Genomic DNA, 20,694 nt, shown 5'->3' with positions numbered 1-20,694 from the left:
TCTCTCTCTCTCTCTCTCTCTCTCTCTCTCTCTCTCTGTGTGTGTGTGTGTGTGTGTGTGTGTGTGTATGTGTGTGTGTCTGGAGATTAAACATGCAAAGTAAAAAAATTAAAAAACAAAATAATGCTTTATGGAAAGATACATGTCTAACACATCTTTTGGTACACTACAGGTATTGAAGAATTATTCTTTAGTCTCCCTTTCCTTCCTTCCAAATGAACAAAATTTTAATAAAACATCAGAAGGAATCAACTCTTAAGCCAAATTATTTGAAATTTGAGGAAAATGTTACTCCCAGTTTTTGCTATATTTGTCATGATGTGAAGTAGCTGAATATGTGACGAAATCAAGAAATAAGATATCCAATATGTTAAGTTTAGATGTTTAATTTTTTTAACTTTTTTTTTTTGAGAGGTTTTTGCTATAGGGTGCAAGCGCTCGCCAGAAAAACAGAGAGACAGAAAGCGAGAAATCACCCCCCGGTGGGGATGGCCATGCATTGCAATCCCTTCTCCTCCGTTCTCCTCTCGGGATCTTGGACACGCACACACACGTGCCCAGCGTGAGTTTAAGTCACCGGGTCCGGGACTCGAACTGTGGTCAACTACATGGGTCCTCTCGGGATCTTGGAAACGCACACACACGTGCCCAAGCGTGAGTTTAAGTCACCGGGTCCGGGACTCGAACTGTGGTCAACTACATAGGAGTCCACCAACATAGCCATTACACCAACTGCTGGTCCCAGATGTTTACTTTTTTATATCTAGTTAAAAATAAATAAAAGTGGGGCGGGCAAGTGGTGTGGTGGTGAAGGCACTAGACTCCCACCCGGCCAACTGCAGTTAGAATCTCAGATCTCAAAGCTTGCTTTCTTACTTTCCCTTTCTCTCTCTCAGTTTCTCTCTAGTCGAATTGAAATAATAATTATAATAAAATGAGATAAAATAATTCTATAAATAAACTAATTAATGAATGTATATCTGTTCCCTAAAGTAATGAACGAAGCTCTTAAAAATATGCAGATTGCTGCAGTGACAATTTGTCCTTTATTAGCAAATTCTGTCCATAAAAATTTAAAATTATGTTTGTCTTCAGTAAACATCATTGTCTTCCAAGCACTGATATTTAAACCTTCTCGTCTCTCAGATCTACTAGAATACACTAGAACAGCATCTCTATTTGCAGTAAATGTGCCTTTTAATATTTTTTGTGTTATGATAATTTGCTTTCAAAGAGAGAAATTACCAAGTAGGTTGCTGATTGTCTCAATGAAGCAAGATCTTTTTTTTTTTTTTTGAGAGGTTTTTGCTATAGGGCACATACACTCACCAGACAGACAGAGAGAGGTAGAGACAGAAAGCGAGAAATCACCCCCCAGGGGAGATGGCCACACCACAATCCCTTCTCCTTCATTCTCCTCTCGGGATCTTGGGCACACACTCACACACACCCGGTGTGAGTTTAAGCCACCGGGTCCGGGACTCGAACCATGGTTGACTACGTGGGAGTCCAGCAACATAGCCATTACGTCAACTGCTGGTCCCAATGAAGCAAGATCTTACAGGCATTTTAATATATGATTTTTTTAATAGTCAGAGGCAAAAACAGTGACACTTTATTTTACTTTCAAAACGTTCTTTTAGTTTGCAAACTTTTTTCACTCAAGAAGCTGAAAACTCAGTAGTACCTGACTAGGTATTTATGACAATAACTGCAATTTTCATAGAGCAGATAAAGAAAACTGCAATGGAAAGCTTTTTGATTAGTTTTCCACAATGTTCCTCCACTTAATATTCCAATTTTTTAATGAATGATTCACATCACTCAGCATACAGATACTGCAACAGTCTTCAAAATGATCAGTTTCACTCTAGTCCAGTCCCAATTTATTGCAAATTCTTGAAGAAAGGGGTCATACTTTTTTCTTTTTTAGGTTTTTGCAATAGTGCGTGTACACTCATGGGAGAGAAACAGAGAGAGAGAGAGAGTGAGAAATCACCTCCCAGGGGGTATGGCCAAGCCGCTATCCCTTCTCCTCCATTCTCCTTGAGGGACTTTAGGCACTCATGCGCATGCACCCAGTGTGAGTTTCAAGCCATAGGGTCTGGGACTTGAATCATGGTCGACCATGTGGAAGTCCAGTGCCTTAACCACCACGCCACCTGCTGGATCATACTTTGAACAGTTAACTATTGCCATAATAATTCCGCCATACCACAATATGTCAGCAAATTTTAAAAACATGTATTTATTTAGTTCATAAGCCTACAGGCCCTTTTTAGGTTTGGCTGGCCTAATCTGAGTTCAGATGGGCAATTTCTCTATTCCCCGATCATCTCCCTCGTGGGTGTACTCCCAGCTGATCTGGGTTGAGGTCAACCGTTGGTGGTTCTATTCCACTTGTGTTCCTTCTTCTTCTTGGAAATGTTGAGTTTGCAAATGCATTTTTTAAAGTGGTGATAGATAAACTGGAATAGTATAAATAGAAGCATAAAAGATTTTTTGATGCCTAAGCTTAGAACTGGCACATAGTCCCATTCATCTCATTCTATTGACTGAAAGTGATCATATAGCCACACAATGAATCAAGAAGCAGAGAAATAAAGCCTTACTACAGTAGGAAGTCACCGAAAAGACTCATAACAAAGGTAGAATATTCACAGAAGGGTGGAGAGTGGGGACCAGCGATGACATCACCACAATACTTACATATGTCTCTGTATTCTCTCCCTCCCTATTTCTTGTTATAAAAATATACCAGACCTAAAACATTTTAAATGAAAATAGCATTGCTTGGAAATCTCAAGCCACATTATTTACAAAATCATGGTGATACAGTCTTATGTCCTTCTTAGTCATGATCAAAGTATAATGAAGGGATTATAAGACCGACCTGAAGAGTTCATCCATCCATCCCCACATGCTAGAGCAACATGGGTGTCAGTGTGCCACCTGAAAAACTGATCTCTTTGTAGTCAACGGCAGTTCGAGTCCCAGACCCCAGTGGCTTAAACTCATGCTGGGCACGTGTGCCTGTGTGCCCAAGATCCCAAGAGGAGAATGGAGGAAAAGGAATTGTGGTGTGGCCATTTCTCCTGGAGGATGATTTCTCGCTTTCTATCTCTCTGTCTCTCTGGCGAGCGCACGTGCCCTATAGCAAAAACCTCTCAAAAAATAAATAAATAAATAAATAAATAAATAAATAAATAAACCTGATCTCTTTGTAAAGCTAATTTTAATACAATGAGTTTTTATCTTTTTGAGAAGTATGAGCTCACATATCCTTTGGATGCAAAGTATCTAAAGCAATCTTGTTCTCTTGGAGATACTGTTTTCCTCTGTCTTGAAAATGGTGAACCTTTACTGTCATACGTCACTTGGAGATCAATTTGGGCGATGCTTTTTAAACTCTTGAACACTTCAATTAGAATATGAAAATATATCAACAGTTCCATGTTTAGTACAATAACAAAGTTAAAATAGGATTCTTTTTTTCTCAAGGTCGTACTTTTTTTTGTTGGTTTGTTTGCTATAAGGAGCATGTGCTCACTGCAGAGAGATAGAGAGACAAAAGAAGGAAAGTGAGAAAGCACGCCCTGTGGAGATAGCCAGGCCACAATACCTTCTCCTCCATTCTCCCCATGGGATCTTGGGCACTCACCCACATGCTCCCAATGTGCTTTTCAAGCCACTGGTCCGGGATTCAAACCGTGCAGTAGGCCATATGAGATCCAGCCACCTCAAACACCATGCCACCAGCTGGCCCAAGGTTATGTATTCTTTAAGCTAGAATTTTCAAGATAAAATTCTTCTGTGAATATTTTCTCTTTCAGCTGAATCTTAAGTTGTGTTTATGACAACACAGTGAATATTTAAAGGATGGATCACTACAGTGCTATGACAATAAAAGCACAGAAAAGGGGTAGGTATGAGGGAATTTCAGCAGACTTAGTCAATACAAGACCTTGAAAATTGTTTCATAAACAAAATTTTCTGGTTTATTACTTTTGCAGTAGAAAACGTGTTTGAGTCTTGTTCAAAGTGTTGAGGCAGGAGGAGATGGCCGTCCCCACAGAAGTTAATATTCCTCATAATTTTTGCTTGTTGGAAAAACTTGAAGAAGGGCCTAAAGGAGTAGGTGATTGCATGATTCGCTGGGGCTGGATAATATGACACTTACTATGAAGATACGACACTTATAAGGTGGACAGGCATGATTACTGGTCACCAAGGACAAATGATGAAAACAGAACATATTGCCTGAAAGTAGAATGTGGACCTCAATACCCAGAAGCTCCTCCATCAGTTAGATTTGTAACAAAAGTTAATATGAATGAGATACATAATTCCAGTGGGATAGTGGATGCACAGAACGCACCAGTGTTAGCAAAATGACAAAATTCATACAGCATTATGAACTACAACATCTAATGATGTCCAAGGAAACTATGAAGATTCCACGACCACCAAAAGGACATGCAATTAATTCTCGTGGGTCTCAAATTTGTCTTAAAGCAACAACCTTCCACTCATATAAATGTCTTGATTAAATATCACAGTGCAAATACCCACACATTACATAAAAGAATTCCAGCTGGTAAACATGACTGGAATATATTTAATATATTTAAAATATATTTATAAGAATATATTTAAGGGACCAGCAGGTGGTTAAAGGTGCTTTGTTCCGCATGACCAACCATAGTTCGAGTTCTGAACCTGGTGGCTTGCTTTCTTCCTTTCCCTTTCTCTCTCTCTGGTCAAATTAAAAAATAATAATGTAAGACATCGAATTAAATAAATAAATAATTCTAAAACAAACGGAAAAGGAATGTATTTACTCTATGTGTACCCATTATGTTTTCAGGTAACAAGAGGAAAAGTGCAGGGTGATGGTTTTTTCTCTTCTTAAGGCTCTGTCACTTAAAAGTAAGTATGCAGTGCTCGAAATAGAATTCAAGTTTTCAAGATGAAAGCATGGTGAAAACCGTTAGGTGGCAGTGGTGTAAGCACGTGTGTTTCTGAAAAGTAAAAAAATCTCAAGAATGCAAAACAGAAATGGCCTGCTTTATCCATCTCACTTAGTGAACGAACTGCAGTCAAAATTGCCTAAGGTAGCACACACAATGAATTGTGTCACAAACTGCAATTTTTGAAGCAGCGTGGGTGCTGACTACTAGTAGTACCAAAAATATGTTCAAGATTGTTTTGATACCTGTATTTATAATACAAAAAAAAAAAAGGGAGGGTGTATGGATGAATTTCTGTTAAAAGCTGTTCCTGTGTGTTACATGCAACAGACGTGGTAAATATTTGTTCACAGTTTTGTTGAACAAACCATGCATTTCAGTTTAAATGAGGTCAACAAAAAGGAAATAGGTGTGTGGGTATGTGATTTTTGAGAATAAAGTTAGTCTTAAATGTAAATAAAATGTAAAACATGACAAAAGTGTTGACAAATTTACATTTTCATAGTTATACAAAATAAATAATAATGATTTAATTATTCATCTATTCAGTAATTAGAGTCTCCTTTTGGATAGTTGTGTCCTTTTTACTGTTTGGAATGGTTCATGAGATTATGCTGAAAGCGTATTGGCTGAAGGACATCTTCGGAAAATGCTTACTTTTAAAAATACACTTCTGAAAAGAGGTTGCATTATTGTTTTCATCACGTTCTCAAAGAAAGGAAAAATTATTTCATGTATTCAATCCACTGAAAGGTTTACCCAAATTAATGTGAGCATAAATGGGTTGTTTTAACCTGAATAAACTAGAGTAAATGACATCATTGATTTGTTGTAGAACTCAGTCTAGAAGGCTCCTATGGAACATGATAATTAGCTCCTAGTTTCAAAGGTATACCAGAGGTTCCTGTTTGAGAGACTATACTATATTCCATGTGTATTTAAAACAGAATTGGACATATTTGGAAAAACGATGAGAAGTGTACAGCATAATTCTATTTTTGTGACCTTCCAAGAGAACAATATGAAGTCCTGGTAAAGAGACAGTGGCCCAATGGATTGAATCATAGATTCTCATGGGGAAACTATAATATAGATGTATGTGAAGTCAAAACCTAATTTGACTTACTAAAAAAATATACTTTTTGCTTTTTAATCTTTTCTGTTTAGTTTTCGTAAATGATATTTATTTTCCTTCATATGGTTTTGACTAATGATGAAGGCGCTGCAATGTGATATAAGTGAAAAAGTGGGAATTCTTTCTAGCTATACCAGCACAATCCCTATGGGACCAAGTTCAAATTCTTTAACCTCATTGAAGCTCTCTATTTTCTCATCCTACTGTGGAAGGATTACGTGTAACATATGTATTAATATGTCAGATACTACCAAACAAATTGAAAATTCTGAATAAATATTGATTCTCCAAAAGTTTTCTCTCCATCATTGTTTATAATATAAGAAATTACTCAAAAATCAAGTATGAAATCAAGTATGGAGTTGAATTTCCAGAGCATTTATCCAGGGCTATCATTGCATTATATGGCACAGTTGTTGAAACAGTGACTGCTGATAAAATTCAACACAAAAATGTCTTACTATCTTAAATGGCAAGAACTGGAAGAGTGTCAGTAGCCTGAAATCATTTTAAAACAGTAGACAAATACTAGATAGATTTCTGCTAGATCTCCTATATAAAGCCAGTATGTTTCTTATAAATAGTTCTATATAATAGACTCTGATGAGATGCCTCTTTTGAGGGCCCATAAATTATCTTGTTCAAAACCACTATAGCAATAAATTCCATTTTGAAATGCATCAACATAGAAAGCAGAAAATGTGTCATCTATTGTCCCAACCTGCAGGACAGTCGAACAGTAACCTGAGGGAAGGAGTGAGAAAAAGTGACACACATGTACACAGGCACACAGAACTCTCACAGACACACAGAGTGGAGACAAGATGAGGTGCTGATCAAGTCTCAAGTTTATTGTAGTACAGACTGCAATTATATACAGGCTGGTGGGCATTGATTGGTTGCCCGAAATGCAAATAAGGTAAAACAGCATGGACCAATCATTAGTGTCCCGGAAGTTGGTCACATGGTTTCTGGGAAATGGTTTGCTCAGTGAGGAAACAGAAACTTAAGGTTTCTAAGATGGCGGATAGCTCTTAAGATGGTGGATAGTTCTCAAAATGGCTTCGTATGCAGTGCCCTCCACAATCTATGATGTTTTTAGTAAAATTTTTCCCAAGTTCAAAAATAAATATACTGCAATCTTGGAAAATACAGAAAAGAACTTCAAAAATGAAGAAAAAATTAAAATTGCCATTAGACAAACAGAATCACTATGAAAAGTACAAATCTTAGGAATTTGGTAGCCATTTTCTAACACGGGTTTTACTGGATAATCATTTAAATGTAATCGTTCTATTTGTACATTTTTTTCATTATTCTTTTTTCTTTCTTTGTCTTTCTAGTTGCCTTATTGTTTTCCTTTCTTTTTCTCCTTTATTCCTCTTCTCCTCTTCCACCAATTAACAACAGAGAATTTCTACCAACTGAAACGTTTTCCAATTGTATATCTTTTTTTAAATTTTATTTATTTATTTATTTATTCATTTATTTGTTTATTCATTGGCTCGAGGGCACATGTACTGACCAGAGAGAGATAGAGAGCATGCTGTAGTCCTTTCTTTCCCATCTCTCCCTCTTTTTGGTATTCTGGGCATGCATGTACATGCACCTGGCTTGTTTTCAAGCCACCAGGTGTGAGACCTGCATAGCACAGTCATGTGTGCTCCCGTTGGCTGAGTCCCCAGGCCATGGAGCCAGCCCGCCAATGGTATTTCTCACAATCAAAGACTGTGCCTGCTTCAGACCTACAGAAGCTAATTTCACATCAAGCTATAATTATGAAGGGAATTTAATCATTATTCTACATATGAAAGAATGTTTAAGGTCAGAAGACATGGTCTCCGCTCTCCAGTCATCATGGCTTTCTCTTGCCTTGTTATTCGTCCACTATGTCACTTGTTCATTTGTATCACATCCACTGTCCTAGCTGTTTTCTTATTAATTTTTAACTTTTAGATATTACCAATCTGTGACTCTTGCATTATGTACACACTAAAAGAAAGGGAAAATATTACCCAAGAACCAGCCTTGGAAAGTCTTTTCTTGAAAAATAGAAGGCTAACTTGGAAAGCCACATTGTGTTCATAAATCTTCTGTCATGATGATAAAAGCATTTGCCATTGCATGAAAACCTATTGGTGAACATGTTTTAATAGCCTTTCAACATAATGTAGCATAATTTCTTGAACTATTTCCCTAGTGTTGGGCGTTTAGGTCTTTCCCAATATTTTATTATTATAAAATATAATTACGATTTGGTGTACATTGATTGTTCACATCCACAGTTTTTTAGAATGGTCTCAAATTACTATGTCAAAGAGTGTGAATGCTTTGAGACACTTGACATACTTGTAAAATTCTTAGACAATTCCAAGTGTTAAGAGAGTGGGTTCGCTACGTTCTCACTTATAAGGTTTATAAATTTGGTAGACTTTTCACATTCGACATGGCATATTGTTGATTTAATAGCATTTATCTGACTACAGGTGATTTTGAACATTTCCCATAAGTTTGAATCAGATATATCTTCTTTTCTTTGTTTGTTTTGAGAGGTTTTTTTTTTTTTACCTTTGTGTGTGTGTGTGTGTGTGTGTGTGTGTGTGTGTGTGTGTGTGTGTGAGGTTTTTGCAATAGGGCGTGTGCGCTCCCCAGAAAGACAGAGAGATAGAAAGCGAGAAATCACCCCCCAGGGGGGATGGCCACGCCGCAATCCCTTCTCCTCCATTCTCCTCTAGGGATTTTGGCCACACACACACATGTGCCTGACGTGAGTTTAAGCCACTGGGTCCGGGACTTGAACCTCGGTTGACTACATGGGAGTCCAGCGACACAGCCATTATGCTAATAGCTGGTCCCAAGAGGTTTTTGTTTTTGTTTTTGTTTTTGTTTTTTTTGCTATAGAGTGTGGGCATTCACCAGAGAGACAGAGGCAGAGAGACAGAGGCAGAGAGACAGAAAACAAGAAATCACCCCCTGTGGGGACAGGGCCACGCCACAATCCCTTCTCCTCTATTCTCTTCTTGGAATCATGGGCACGTGTGTTTAGCATGGGTTTAAGCCACAGATCCAGGACTCGAACAATGGTTGACTACATGAGAGTCCAGTAACAGACATTACACCAACTGCTGGTACCGATATATCTTCTTTTCTTATAAATTATTTACAGAATGTCATTGACCCTATTATGAATCCTGTTATGAAACTCATTAAAGGCTACTTCATAATGAAAATAGAAAAGATTTCCTTTCATTGAGAATTTATACATTCTAAGTGACTTATTTACACTCATTTAAAAGCTTTCCATCTATTTTTTATTATTTTATTATTATTTTTAGAGAGATTTTTGCTATTAGGGCACATGCACTGGCTAAATAGACTGAAAGCAAGATTGGCCACACTGCAATCCCTTACCCCCATTCTCCTCTTGGGATCTTGAGCATGCACCCACACGTGCCCAGTGGGATTTTGAAGTCACCAGGTCAGGGATTTGAACTGCAGTTGACTATGTGGGAGTCCAGTGATGTAACCATGATGTCATCTGCTGGTCCCGTCATCTATTTTTAAAAGACTCAAAGTCCAAATATTCATTGGATAATTAGAGAATTTTCAAATGCTTGATAGATTTGTGGAATTGTTATGAGTATGGTTATAAGCAGTTGATGTTCACTTCCTCTCAGTATCAACTGTTAATGAATAAGGACACCTTTTCAATGCTCTTATAACTTCCTCCCCTCTAAAACCATTGTGACTAGGATTCTAGTATGAAAAGAATAATTGAGCAAACAGCATTGGCTTCTCTCTTCCATTTCTCTGGAGGGCAGAAAAATTTCCATAGTTAAAAACAATATTTTTGTGGGGACCAACAGTTAGCATAATGGCTATGTCGCTGGACTGCTACATAGTCGACTGCAATTCGAGTCCCGGACCTGGTGGCTTAAACTCATGCCGGGCGTGTGTGTGTGTGTGCCCAAGATCCTGAGAGGAGAATGGAGGAGAAGGGATTGCGGCATGGCCATCCCCCCTGGGGGGTGATTTACTGCTTTCTGTCTCTCTGTCTCTCTCTGTCTGTTTGGCGAGCGCACGCGCCCTATAGCAAAAACCTCTCCAAAAAATATATATATATATTTTTGCCACAGTTATGAGCTAAAAAGTCATCTAAAATAACTGTTTAATACAGTTTTGTAAAATCTGATCATTTTATTTTAGAATACCAAAACAAAAAAAGAGAACTATTTTAAAGAAAAATGCAACAGTATTGTTATAATTCATGATCACTATTGAATGATATCTGTCTGTGGGTAAGGAAAAATAAAAATAAAAAGAAAGAAAGAAAAAGAAAGAAAGAAAGAAAGAAAAAACCAGAATTCGTGGTTTCTCTATTACCATGTCCCGACATTTCAGAACATTCACCGGCTTTCACTTACTTTGACATTCTTTACTAGAGGAATAACAGATAACACTTATTAGGCCATAACTTCTTTATGGTACACCTCTAAAATAACATTCTACAAGTACATTTTCCACGAATACTTAACTTTTCTTCGCTTATTTAAAAGATGAAGTATTCATAACCATAAATTTAACTCTCCTACCTAGTGGATAATGGACCCTTATTTATGCCTTTTTCACAAGCTCTGTTTTAAATATTCAGGAATCTGTAGGCCTAGCCCTGTCTCTCTCCCATCACTTTCAGCATCACCGTCAGTCTTCCACCCATGCCAATTTTGTTTCTGCTTCTATCTCTCTGTTGCAGTTTCTCTCCTCGTTGGAATAATTTACTAGTCATTAAAACTTTTTATGCTCTTTAGCTCTTATCACTTTTAGTGTTGTATGGCCTTTTGGCAACTTCCACATCCTTTCTTCTAAAAATAATACCTCTCTTCCCGTGGTATCTTTCTTTTCTTGGTTTCATCTCTACGTTCTGATTATTCTTCCTTAGTTGCTTCTCTTCATCTGTCCACTCCTCCTGTGCTCTTTTATACCCCAAATGTTATCTCCAAATATTTCTGACCTAACATTAAAGGTTGTAGCACTAATCTATGTGCTGATATCTGCAGAATCTACATGGAAAGCTTGACCTCTACCCTAGGTACATTTAGTAAACAAAATTCTAGAAATCTCCCCAAATTTTACATTCCAGTTATGTTCAAAAAAGCAAATTATGTAATCTCAAGAAAACATCTTGTATCCCCTGCCCCAGGGCCTGATACAATTACCCAGTCAATGGTTCAAACATGGAATCCATTTGTTATCCTCAGATTTCCTCCACACCAAACCTACATGTTTATAAGTTACTATAACCGCCTAACTGATCTCATGGAGTACCTATCACCATTAAAACCAAACTCCAGGGGCCAGCAGGTGGCGAGGTGGCTAAGTAAGGGCAATGAACTCCCACATGGCCAACTGTGGTTCAAGTCCCGTACCTGGTGGCTTGCTTTTTCAAAAAAAGCAAATTATGTAATCTCAAGAAAACATCTTGTATCCCCTGCCCCAGGGCCTGATACAATTACCCAGTCAATGGTTCAAACATGGAATCCATTTGTTATCCTCAGATTTCCTCCACACCAAACCTACATGTTTATAAGTTACTATAACCACCTAACTGATCTCATGGAGTACCTATCACCATTAAAACCAAACTCCAGGGGCCAGCAGGTGGCGAGGTGGCTAAGTAAGGGCAATGAACTCCCACATGGCCAACTGTGGTTCGAGTCCCGGACCTGGTGGCTTGCTTTCTCACTTTCCCTCTCTCTCTTTCTCTCTCTCTGATCAAATTAAAATAAATAAATAAAGTTAAATAAAATAATTCTTTTTTAAAAAATCAATTTTCCAAACTGCTTTCAGAGAAAATCTTCCTAAAACAAAAGCGTAGTCAATCCACTTTATTGCAAACAATTGTTCACTTCCTGTGACCTATAAGATTTAGTCCAGACTTGGCAAACGAAGGTCTTAATGAACTAGCATCTCATCATCTATCTAGTTTCACAGCCTTTGTTTCATGCCCCAAGATGCCAACTTCACACATTCATTCCTGACTATGCCTTTCTGTATTCTGTCCACTTTGCCCAGGAAGGTTTCAAATTTGTGTGTACATGGGAGGTGCTTACTAATAGTAAAATTGTTAGGACCTCCTTCTTTCAGTGCTATACACTTCTCTCTAGTATTTCTACGTTGGGCATGATAATAGCAGCTCACCACACAGTCTGATGACTGTGGCTGTTGCTTTGTATTTCTGTTACTTCTGCTTCCTTCATAAGGCAGTAAGCACCTAGTACAATGTATAACATGGAGTGATGTCCAGTAAATGTTTTCTAAATTTCCCTGAAATCTCATCAGTTCCTACAAATATGACATGGGGGAAAAGTTGCCTTCTGGATGAAATAAAATCTAGTTCTTAAGCAAATTAATGAAAATGATTATTCAAATTAATTAATGGTAATGATGAATGAAAGCAATTACTTTATACCAGGTATTTCTAGCTATTCATTTGATTTGTTATGATAAAACATGATATTTTTTAAAAGATTTTTGCCATAGGGCTCATGTGCTTGCTGGAGAGAGAGGCAGAGAAAGAGAGAGAAAGTGAAAAATCACCTCCCAGGGTGGCTGGTCTTGCTATAGTTCCTTCTCCTCCATTCTCCCCCCGAGATTTTGTGCATGCACACACTTATACTTAGTGTGATTTTCAATCAGCCTGGTCTGGGATTTGAACTGCAGTTGGCCTTGTGGAAATCCAGCACCTTAACCCCTACACCAACTGCTAGCCCCATGATTTCATTTTTGTTGGAAAAAATCTGTCATTTCAGAAGAGAAAACATAGTCTCTTGGTTGCTTGACATTTTCTAGTTACTATGATGTAGTTTCGTAGCCTTTGAATGGCATGGTTTACTCTCCCCTCCTATGTGTGCAGCAAAGTAACACTAAACAACAGACATACAGTCAGTAATGTTTCCAGTTAACTATTTAAGATCTGTAGTTGCCACTGTAATGCTGAACACTGTGGGGACATGTTTAAGAGAGAATTTGAGGTGTAGGGACATGCTCTGAGCAAACACCACCTGCTCTTTTGGGGTTTGGGAGAACCTTGTAACTTGTCTTGTAACCTTGTACCTTGGCTGCAAACAGAGCAAGGGTGGAAATTACTAGGGGCGTTCCAACAGACACATCTGATGGACTTTAAGAAACATCTTGACTCCAATTAGTAAAGTCCAATCCCTGCTCTGCATCTGAAAGGTTCTTTAGACTTCTCTGGGTGTGGTGGTGCACTCCTTATAGAAAAGTTCTTTAGCTCCTTCCCCACACCTAACAGCTAGTTCTCTGCATTAGAAAAGATGAGACTTTCTCTTGTTGGGATTATCACCAAGGGATACACCTGGCCCAGTATGATTAAACCTTCATAGCTTTGTCAATTGCTTCTTACTGTCTGTAACCTGGCAACCAATCCATGAAGTGTCATGAAACATACATGTGTAATGTCTCCTTGTACTATAAATAAAGACGTCCAGTTCGTCTGGGGGACACAAGTTGCTTGGGCTACCTAGCTAGGCTCAGACTGCCTGTGTCCATTTCTACTCTCTGTCTTTGTCTCATTCTTTCCAATTCCCCAGGTCCTGGCAAGATGGAGGGCTTTCTCTTCCTTGACCTCTTTCTCTTCTTCATCAGCAGCCCCCTGATCATGGTTCAGCCAGACCCAAGCCCTGGGGCGGGCGCCAACAGATCACCAAGCAGAAGTACAGTCATATCCATAACCATGCTGCAAGGTAATGTTAGCATGAAAGTATCATGTTTAAATGTCTAAATACGCAGTATTTAACTTCCCTTTGTTAGCTTTAGATCTATTTTATACTTAATCCTTCATCTTCATCTGAGACAATGAATTACTTCAGAAACATGATATCATTAAATTTGATATTTTACTATATGGCGAATGCTAATAAACAACTCTCATTTATCAACGATATTCAGCTCAACAGGAATTTTGTTTCAAGATGTCATATTCTGGGTAACAGCTGTCTTTGGTGATACTCAAATTGAATGCACAATATAAAATGTATAAAATATGATAACAAAAGTACAAAAATGGAAAATTCAGTGAGACTATGAAAGCAATTATATCCAAATAAAACATAAAATTGTGCTATACATGGAAATAAAATGATCATGACCCTTACTTGATTGGCCAAACTAAGCCTTTTTCATTTTTTTCTATTGTTATTTTATTTCTTTACAAGCTAATACTGTACTCTCAGCATTTAAGTTTTTTTTTTAAATACATCTAACTTTCTTAACAGATTTTTAGCCAGTATGAAAATGAAGGCTAACACTAATTAAAAGAAAAGACCATGTGAAGGGATTATTGGAGAACCTTCACGAGTCGTATGAAGAACAATCTTCAACTCCACACAGACGATCTGCTTCCTTTTTGTTCATCTCACCTCTGGGCCATTACTATAAACTTTTCTAACTCCATAACCCTAGTCTCTGGCAAAGTCAGCTCAGAACTGCTTACGACTAGAGTAGAGATCTAAAAAGCAAACCTTATTACACACTTGCTCTTAAAAATCACTGTTGTTTCTTTTATTGCCATTAGAACAAAACTGAAATTCTCCATCATAGCACCTAAGGATCTTCAATGCCATTCTTCACTTTACCTTTCCACCTAATCTGTCTTACCATACTCCCTAATGAAAAATATTGATGCTCCTACACATGAAATTTGCTTGACTCTTCTTAATTGTAGTATATTCTTACAAAGGTTGTATATTTAGCCTTCCCTTCCTTCTCCAGAGAGAAAACATCTACGCATCTTTCGAGACCCATCTCAGATAGTGGATCTCTTGTAAAACACCCGACATTAGCAGATCATCACTACCTTCACATGTTCCCTTCCGCTTTTATCAACTATTAGAGTACTTATCTTGTATTGTAATCGCTTGTCTCTTTTCTCTAAAACTGTCATCTTCTCAAAGGCAGAGAAGCATACTCCTTTCTTCAGATCTAGTGCTGAAGACATGAAGGTTACTCAGAAAACATTTTCTGAATAGACACGTGAATGAAATACCTCCCAGGAAGAAACATAACACTTGCAAAGCACATAATCTAACAGAGATTTACTAACGAAGAGAATGTTCACAAAGGTACAGTAGGGGACAGCCACAAGGAATACTGGAATTATCTTAGGTAATGACCAAGCTATTCATATCCTAGTCTCAACCAACAAGGAGAAGGAATAGTTACAGAAATAAGAAGGAAAGAAACTTAGCTAGAAGCTTAGAGAGAAGTGACTTTCAATCAAGAGACACAACCAGCTAAAGACTGTATTGGGGAAGGGATCTAAGGAATAAAGACCCTGATTCTATTCCCTTACTACCCTTTAGTTTCTTATTGATAATCCTTATTGACGAACTTCATTTGGAAATCTAAGGACTCGGGAGATTCCTGATGTGAACCTTGTGTATTAATGCTCTGAAGATGATCATCACAGGGACCAGCAGTTGGTGTGATGGCTATGTCGCTGGACTCTCATATGGTCGGCTGCAGTTTGAGTCCTGGACCCAGTGGCTTAAAACTCATGCTGGCTACGTGTGTGTGCATGCCCAAGATCCCGAGTGGAGAATGGAGGAGAAGGGATTGTGGCATGACCATCCCCCCAGGGGGTGATTTCTTGCTTTCATCAGGAAAGGGATCTAAGGAATAAAGACCCTGATTCTATTCCCTTACTACGCTTTAGTCTCTTGTTGATAATCCTTCTTGGCAAACTTCATCTGTAAATCTAAGGACTCAGGAGACTCCTGATGTGAACCTTGTGGATTAGTGCTCTGAAGATGATCATCACAGAGAAAGATGGCAAGGAGTTCTAGACTGACATGAAAATAAGAAAAAACTTTTTTTCCCTGAGTGGCCACCAGTCTTACAGCTCTTAGTCTCAAACAGGAGACACTTCCCAGTCCTGGACCAGAGGTGTTTCCCTAGGACTCTTGGACCCAACCTCTTATCTGGACAGCCCAGGCTGGAAGCCTTTCCTCCCGAGCTACTAGAGACCCTTCCCCTTATCAATCCTAGTAGCTCCCATGCCTTGCTTCCACATAGCAACCAGCTCTTTCCCAAAGCTGTCTCAGCAGTGCCCACTGCAGCCTCTTTATCTCCTGTGCCTATGAAAGGAGTATCCTGAGATTAGAGAATGAGCCATGAGCTCCTCCATGCCCACTGATGTAACAAAGCTTCTGAAGTTCTCCTGTTTCTCTGAGTGCTGTTTCACTAATGGCTTCTGGTTTTTCTGCAACAAGACAGGCATATGGACAAATACCACTACACGTAATACATAATGCTGTCTTAAGGGATAGCCCAACAAATCATGTGTTACCCTTCCTCCCTGTCCTAATTCTAAATAAGTTGAGAAATAAAGCTTACCTTTTAGTATGAGATTGGAAAACCAAAGCCCTTTCTTTCTGTGTGAGGTCTCATTGAAGGATATGCCTTTAAGTATATTTTCCAAGTAGGGTTTTCAGATAAGGAGGATTAAATCTTAAGTCACTTATACATTATGAAAATAGAAACTGGACCGTTCGGTCAGGTGGACATGTTGGTATATCAGAATTTGTTCTCCTTGCAGACAAATAGGCCCTGAGAGAAAAGAAAGCAAGAAGTTCTCATTGTTTTTCCCAGATTTACAAATGAGATGTAATAAAATGTGTGATAATGCACCTACAAGAATACAAATTAATATAAAACATGTACCATGAATGGTTTTTCTTCTGATTTCAGACTCCCAGCTATTAAATGGGAATATAGATTCTTCTCAATTTATGATGGTGTTGCATCTGAATAAACCCATTGTACATTGGATATATTATATCTTGAAAATGCATTTAATATACCTTGCCTAGCAAGCATCATAGCTTAGTCAAACTCTCCTTAAATATGCTCAGAACACCTATAATAGCCTACAGTTGGGCAAAATGATCAAACACAAAGCCTATTTTTAATAAAATACTGAATATCTTATATAATTTATTGATTATCATACTGAGCATGAAGAATAGAATAACTCACTGCAATTTATTGACATCACAAGAGAGTATCACATCTGGGACCAGCAGTTGGCATAATGGCTATGTCACTGGACTCCCATGTAGTCGACCACGGTTTGAGTCCTGGACCCAGTGGCTTAAACTCACGTTGGGTATGTGTGCGTGCATGCCCAAGATCCCGAGAGGAGAATGGAGAAGGGATTGTGGCATGGCCATACCCCCTGGGGGGTGATTTCTTGCTTTCTGTCTCTCTGTCTCTCGGTGTGTTTCTGGCGAGTGCACAAGCCCTATAGCAAAAACCTCTCCAAAAAAAAAAAAGAAAAGAGAGAGAGAGAGAGAATCACATCACATATTGCTAGACTTTGGAAAGATCACAATTCAAATTTCAAAGTATAGTTTCTACTGAATATGTCTCACTTTTGCACTGTAAAGTTAAAAGTCAGACTTTTGCAAATTGTAAATAATCTGCAGGGAAAGCTCCTTAACTTTAGAAGGGCAAAGGAAGTCATAGGGGAAAATGTGAGGTATGGTAGTGAGGTGGTAGCCACCCCCATCTCAGGAAGCTGAGAGGCAGAGGGTGCATTCTCTGTCACCAGTATTCATTCTCCCGATCCTATCTTCCAGTATAATGCTACAGAAATTGGCACCAAAAACTAGACCATTTTTTGGAATTGCTGCATCTGTCTTGGAAGTCCCTGACAAACCTAGGACCTAGAATAATCCCCATCAATATTTAACTCAGGTCAGGCAACAATCAATGGATGGTGCCAAATATAATCAGGATTTAAATTGATTTGAAATGTGAAATCAGACCTTCAGAGCACCAACCAGGCCATCCTGGTCATTCATTGACCTTCCAGTGTCATGGTGTGACATTTACTGATTGAAAGTTTAGCCACTCCCTATGGTATTAGAGGAATAATAAAGGAGAAAAGAAAGAGACTTAAAGAAAATCCCTTTTGGGAACCAGCAGTTAGCATAATGGCTATGTCGCTGGACTCCCACATAGTCGACCGCGGTTCGTGTCCCAGACCCGGTGGCTTAAAACTCATGCCGGGCACGTGTGCGTGCGTGCCCAAGATCCCGAGAGGAGAACGGAGGAGAAGGGATTGTGGCATGGCCATCCCCCCTGGGGGGTGATTTCTCGCTTTCTGTCTCTATGTCTCTCTCTGTCTGTCTGGTGAGCGCACGCGCCCTACAGTGAAAATCTCTCCAAAAAAAAAAAAAAAAAAGAAAATCCCTTTTCATTGAATCAAGTGCAGGAAAAAAGAAAAAAAAAATATATATATAACCTTCCAACAACACACCTATTCATATAATGATAAAATAACATTTTGCTTTGTCAGATTATATTTGAAGCATACACTCTAATCTGTAAACAGTGAATAGTTGGGATGCTGATGCACTTTTAATTTTTGCTCATCTGATTTTCACTTATATTTATATTGAAACTGGATTGCATGTGCAATTTTATATTTTAAGAAAATCGCACTCTCCTACTTGCAATGGCATCTTAAAAGGAAAATACACGACTTTTTCATCGTTCATGCCTTATAACTGATCAGACTTTAAAAAATGTGAATATCCTCAGTGAAATTTTATGAAACTTCAAAAATGGGTATCCTGGGGTGTTTTACTTGAGAATGGGCCTGAAATTTCAAAGCTGTGAATTATTTACTGCATCCTGAGTTTATTTTTTATGGGAAAAAAAATTCTGTTGATTGATCCCTTTCATTAAATACCAAGCTAAGAGTCTTTTCTGACATTGAGTCAATTTCAACCTACTAATGTGGATTGTTCTGTGAGGGTAGCCAGACCTCATTATGCTTCTTCTTTTTTTTTTAAATTAAGAATTATTTATTTATTTAATTCCACTTGTTATTATTATTCTCTAATTTGACCAGACAGAGACAAAGAGAGAGAGAAGGGGAAAGCAGGAAAGCAAGCTGCCCTGTCCGGGACACGAACCATGGTTGGCCATGTGGGAATCCAGCACTTTTAACTACCTTGCTACCTGCCGGCCCTCATTATGCTTCTTTAAAAAAAGAAAAAGAAAAAAAGAGGGAACCAGCAGTTAGCGTAATGGCTATGTCGCTGGACTCCCACGTAGTCGACCGCGGTTCGCATCCTGGACCTGGTGGCTTAAAACTCACGCCGGGCGCGTGTGCGTGCGTGCCCAAGATCCCAAGAGGAGAATGGAGGAGAAGGGATTGCGGCGTGACCATCCCCCCTGGGGGGTGATTTCTCGCTTTCTGTCTCTATGTCTCTCTCTGTCTGTCTGGCGAGCGCACGCGCCCTATAGTGAAAAACCTCTCCAAAAAAAAAAAAAAAAGAACGAAAAGAAAGAACTATTTTATTTAACTTTATTTATTTATTTGCATTTGACCAGAGAGAGACGGAGTGTAAGAGAGAGAAGGAAAGTGAGAAAGCAAGCCACCAGGTCCAGGATTTGAACCACAGTCAGCCACGTGGGAGTCCAGCACCCTTAACCACCGTGCCACCTGCTAGGCCCCATTATGCTTCTTTATTACATATAGTTTGACTTCTTTATGCCTGCCTGGTAGTGTCTGTTCTTACAGAGTTAATTGTTATCTGTTTAAAAAGTTTCTCACAGTAAATAGAGCAGAGAGGCAGAGAAGGTGCCAGGAGACACACATAGGTCTTCCTGTCACTTCGTACCGCAGGAGAGACTGTACCAACCGTAAGGCCTGAGCTTGGTTGATACATGACTTATCTGAACTTCCTTCTTTTTTTAAAAATTTATTTCTTCCCTGACTCAGAGAGACAGAAAGAGAGAAAGCAACCCCAATGGGGTCTTGATACCACAGTACAACTCTAGATTAAGAGAATGGAAGTACCTAGTATATTCAGGGATGCCTCCAGGCATGAACCAAGAACCTTCCCATTTGGAGCCTCACAGAGCATTGATTTTCACCACTGTGCCATTGGCGGGCCCCTTTATCTACAATTTTAATGACCCTCGCACCATGTTTTGAGAGAGAAAATTTATAACCCAGACTTGAGGGGATCAGATTCTATTTCATCTAGAGTTGATGGAGTTAGCAAAAACCAAAACCAGGTATCAGTAGATTAGTAAGATTTCCCTGGAAATGGGAACTTGCTCACAGTCCCTCAGCATATGCATACATAGTAATGTACATTGTACATTTTACGGCGTTTCTAATATTTGGAGGATTCAGTGCAGTCAAGTTTCAAAGGAGAACTTGGACTTTGTGTGTCTGTGTAGAATTGGAAATCCATCTTTCCTGCATTTCTGATTTATAACCATGAAAGAACTGGGTCCCCTTTCTTGAAGCTAGCATGGTGGTGACACCGGAGTCATTAGTGGAAGACGACTTGCCCAACAGAGCGATGATTGTGGCAGCCAACATCAGCAGAGCCAGCATGGTGGTAGCACATCTGGGGACTGACAACATATCATGTAGGAGGCTTATTTCTGGGTGCTGGTGACAGCTCTCTGTGCAGCTCTGGGAATAACTAGAGTACATATATATATATATATATATATATATATATATATATATATACATATATA

General features: G+C 38.8%; 1 long non-coding RNA gene across 1 annotated transcript in view; it reads right to left on the bottom strand.

The window, feature by feature from the left end:
- The window catches only part of LOC106734133 (uncharacterized), a 52,512-nt gene that overhangs the window by 8,328 nt on the left and 23,490 nt on the right, over positions 1–20,694 (bottom strand). The window contains exon 2 of the long non-coding RNA XR_001369875.1: positions 16,519–16,731. This is a non-coding gene — a long non-coding RNA (uncharacterized LOC106734133). The remainder of the gene's footprint in view (positions 1–16,518; positions 16,732–20,694) is intronic.

The sequence above is a fragment of the Tupaia chinensis genome, unplaced genomic scaffold (assembly GCF_000334495.1).
Source record: "Tupaia chinensis unplaced genomic scaffold, TupChi_1.0 Scaffold148884_1, whole genome shotgun sequence".
Taxonomy (NCBI): Eukaryota; Metazoa; Chordata; class Mammalia; order Scandentia; family Tupaiidae; genus Tupaia; species Tupaia belangeri.
This window is presented reverse-complemented; position numbering and strand designations above follow the sequence as displayed.